Here is a 4,617-nt window from a genome sequence, read left to right on the forward strand (position 1 = left end):
TGACTGATGTTAGTTTTTGGTATTTTATTTTTAAATTATTTAGATAAACTAGTATGTAATTTTAATATTGGCCATTTATCAGTTTTCATTATCAGACATAAAATTTAATTATCACCTTACCTGTATTGGCCAGAATTTTAATATCATGCATACTAACATATAATGTATGCCTGAGAAATCCAGACATACACAGCAAAGAAATACAAAATGTAAAAAGATTGTGCGGTCGCACTTTATTTTAAGGTCCAATTCTCACTATTAACAAACCAATAACTATGACTTTTGCCTCAGTAAACTTCTAATTTGCTGCTTATTAATAGTTAGTAAGGTGGTTGTTAAGTTTAGGTATTGGGTAGGATTAGGGATGTAGAATATGATCATATGTGCTTTATTAGTACTAATAAACAGCCAATATGTTAATAATAGGCATGCTAATAAGCAACTAGTTAATAGTGAGAATTGGTGGTGCTTTTTTAAATGTTTAAGGTTTTCTCACAGATTGAGGTTGTGCTTCACAGGTGTAATCCTGTTTCAAACGGATTTATGAAAGTCAGCCATCCATCAGCGGCTCTTAGGAGAAAAAACGAGCACCTCAGCCTTTCTGAATGAATCTGAATTCATTCACTCCAAAGACAAGGCAGTGTCTATACAAGGGTCTTTGAACCCAGGCCTAACATTATCAGGACTTCAAAGCTGTCTTCCTCCACCTCAATGCCTGCTATTCTTCTAAAGTACAGAGTCTCCGCAGCATCAATCAGGACCTTGGGAATACAGAGACGGCACAGCGAAAACTCTGTAAAAGAGCCATACAGACTTCATAACAGGTTTTTCCTGGGTTGGCTTGAAAGTAATCTTTCGCCGATTTTACTCGGCGACACAAAAGGGGCCCTCCCTCGACATGACTATGCTGAAAAAACCTTTTGCAAAAAGCTAAAGCCATCCAGAGCCTCTGGAATACCGAAGCCATGTTTTTGGCCTAGGGGGGCAGCCGGAATATCTCAACACATTCCCATCGCACTGTTCTCTGATCCAAACAGGGCCCCCCTCGGTGGGTTGGATGTTTTTACTGTGTCTCTCCCAGGATTAGGATGGCCAATAACTTCAACCACGAAAAGAAAACACAGGGGACTGAGAACCAGGCACGACAAAGCCATTAAGTGCACGGTGGGAACTGTACTGCTGCCCACAATGTTACCTTTCCTCCCATTGTCCTATGGCCAGTCCGGCACATTTCTGGAGGTTCGTTTAGGTTTTTGTGATTATTACACAAACAACACAAACATCTTATGCATCACTAGCACAACAACAAACTCTGAAGTTCTGTAAGTGTCATCAATCTTGACATTGTAAAAGAATTCCATAGAAGAGAAGGTTTCCAGCCCATTTCAAAAGGTTTCAAATCCATTTCTATTTAAAGGGTCATAGCGTACATTTTTATTGCTTAATTCTCTTGACTGGGGTCCATTTATTAATTGTTTTGCACCAGCAACTTGCATATATTTGATTTCCACTTGACCCTGAGTATTAAATAGTCTGTTTTTTGCTGCTATGACTTTAAAGTTGCGCTGAAATGTAAGCAGCAACAAATCCTTTCTTCCGTACTGTGACATACTGTACATCTAAATTAGACGGATTATCGGAAAAAAAAGAAAACTGTAGTTTGGGGTTTGTGAGTTAATGAAAAGCATTTTTTTTTTTAAATCATAAAAATGTAAACTTAAAAAGAAAATACTTTTAAAATAAAAACAATACTTGAACATTATAAACAGAAATATTTTACTTGTTGACCTGCATGTCAGCATGACCATTAACTGATATCAGTTTACCGTAAACATGCAAATGTGTTGTTAAATTATTGAAATATTTACTTAAAATCTTGAGAGGTTTTCAAGAGAATATTTTAGAATAAAATAACGTATGAATGTAAGCATGTAATCTATAAATAAGTAACTGTAATATAATTAGAAGCATTTTACAATGTAATGTAATCCATTAACAAGTACTTAATTTTTGGAATCTGATTACGTTTGACGTCCCCATCCTTCCAATACAGCCTCTTTGCAAAATGACAGATTCGGCGTGTGCTGAATGTGCTGCTGAAAGTCAGATTGAAATGATCAGGGACCTTGTTAAAATAAACTTTCTAACTTCTTTCATTTCTAACTTCTCTCAGAAGGAAATGCAGAGCAGCAGGTGCCAAACAGCCAGGAACAGCAGAATGAACGTATATGGACATATCTTAATAGTTTTCTCATGATATTGTGTCTTTTACAGCTTGGTTGCAATAAATGTTTTTTGGACTAGAGAGGAAGTTATGTATTTGGTTGTAGTTGGTTAGTTTATCATGCTCTTGTATCCAAAACTTTAAAAAAAAGATGATATCACCCCTTCAATACAGAAAAATTAGGCTGATTTAACCCAGACAACACATCGCTGTGTGCAGTTATGAGGGCCTGTGTCGGCCTTCCAGAAAGGCCTCAGGGAGCAGGTGCGCATGCTAATGAGGGAGCAGCAGCTGCTGGTCACAGTGCACCCGACTCCCTACTCATAAACTCCCCTCACACTTTCCCAAAGAGAATAAGAGGGCCAAGGCAGCAGGCAGTTGAATGGTTTGCCCACCACAGAGCAGAGCAGACAGGCTCCATGAGAAGGCCCATTGTTCCTGCCGCCATTCAGAGCAGAGCTGACCGCAGTCTGGGTGCCTCTAACCCCTCTGAGTGTGCATTCAGCTGTTAAACCTCCTCTTCTTTCCCCTCCCTTCCCTCGGTCACCTCTCTATTCCTCTTGTTCTTATCATGGCCTCCCTTTTTAATCTTCCAGCCTCCTCTTCACTTCCTTCATATTTGGCTGGGCTAGAACTGTAGTCACACTCCTCCACGTTTGCCTTTCACTGTCTCCCACCTTCTCCTCTCATCTCATCTTCAGCAGTTCCTGGTAAATCTGGATGATGAGGTCATTTTTGAATCATACACCTCAGCACTTGGCTGAAAACAACTCCCTTTCCTGCTTTTAAAAGTTACAAAGGGTTTAAGGGTTCTTTAATGACCTGTGTCGATATCTATAACTACTTAGATTATGATATTTTACATATTATATAAAATATATATACACCACAGTTCAAAAGTTCATAATAGAACTGTAGTGTCTGTGAAATATATAATATATATGATATTTTACATAAACAATGTTTATGTGAAGGCCAATGAGACATAAACAACATTGCTGAAATTAAACTATACCACTTATTTTACATTCAGTAAATTACTCAGAAATATATGCAATCAGTATTAGTATTGGTACAATATATTGGTTATCAGACAGTATTAAATATATTATTTTAATTTATGAGTATTGGGTTATTGGATATTTAATTAATTTCCCTATTTTTATATTAAGTGAGCATTAGTTAGCAGCAACATTAAAGTTAATCTAGTAAAACACGGCTGAACATAATCTTTAGTAAATTAAAAACCTGAATATCCATTTTTTATACTGTACATTATAATGTTGTGATGCTTAAATTAACTTTAAAATTAACAGTGTTTTATTTTTCATTCATATACGCAAAATATCTCAATTTAAATATCTGTTTTCAGCCATAATCAGAAATCAGTAACCATGCTATGGCGCAAAATAAGCTCAAAATGACCAAATATTATTTTATTTATTGGGATAGACAATATACAGTAACAATCTGTAATTTTTGAAACTGCATGACATAACTATGTACAGTACATTTACATTTACATTTAGTCATTTAGCAGACGCTTTTATCCAAAGCGACTTACAAATGAGGACAATGGAAGCAATCAAAATCAACAAAAGAGCAATGATATGCCAGTGCTGTAACAAGTCTCAGTTAGCTTAACGCAGTACACGTATCAAGTTTTTTTTTTTACTATATAATAAATAAAAAGAAAACAGATAGAATAAAAAAATAGAGCAAGCTAGTGTTAGAGGCCTTTTTTTGCTTTTGTTAATTGTATAATAAATAAAAAGAAAACAAATACAATACAAAAAGATTAGAGAAGCTAGTGTTAGTTGTTTTTTGTTTTGTTTTTTTAAAGAAATTTATAGCCAGTTAGTAAATAAATAGAGTGCAAGTCTATAAGGGGCAAGTTTAAAGTGCTAGAGTTAGAGGGTCAAATAAAGATGGAAGAGATGTGTTTTTAGCCGATACTTGAAGATGGATAAGGACTGGACTGCATGGATTGAGTTGGGCAGGTCATTCCACCAGGAGGGAACAACTGAATGTAAAAGTTTTCCCAGTTGGCTCATTAAAAATTAATCTTGCTGCCGCGTTCTGGATTAATTGTAAAGGTTTGATAGAACTGGCTGGAAGACCTGCCAAGAGAGCATTGCAATAGTCCAGCCTGGACAGAACAAGAGCTTGAATAGGAGTTATGAAGCATGTTACGAAAGAAAGGGCCTGATCTTCTTGATGTTGAATAAAGCGAATCTGTAGGACCGGGCAGTTTTAGCAATGTGGTCTGAGAAATTCAGCTGATCATCAATCATAACTCCAAGGTTTCTGGATGTTTTTGAAGGAGTTATGGTTGATGTGCCTAACTGGATGGTGAAATTGTGATGAAGCGATGGGTTTGCTGGAACCACAAG

At 36.4% G+C, this 4,617-nt stretch overlaps 1 protein-coding gene across 3 annotated transcripts in view; it reads right to left on the reverse strand.

Annotated features, from left to right (window-relative positions):
* LOC107720248 (neurogenic locus notch homolog protein 1-like) overlaps positions 1-4,617 on the reverse strand; it is a 56,879-nt gene that overhangs the window by 36,310 nt on the left and 15,952 nt on the right. The window lies entirely within an intron of this gene.

The sequence above is a fragment of the Sinocyclocheilus rhinocerous genome, unplaced genomic scaffold (genome assembly GCF_001515625.1).
Source record: "Sinocyclocheilus rhinocerous isolate Xijiao unplaced genomic scaffold, SAMN03320098_v1.1 scaffold62, whole genome shotgun sequence".
In the NCBI taxonomy this organism is placed as follows: domain Eukaryota; kingdom Metazoa; phylum Chordata; class Actinopteri; order Cypriniformes; family Cyprinidae; genus Sinocyclocheilus; species Sinocyclocheilus rhinocerous.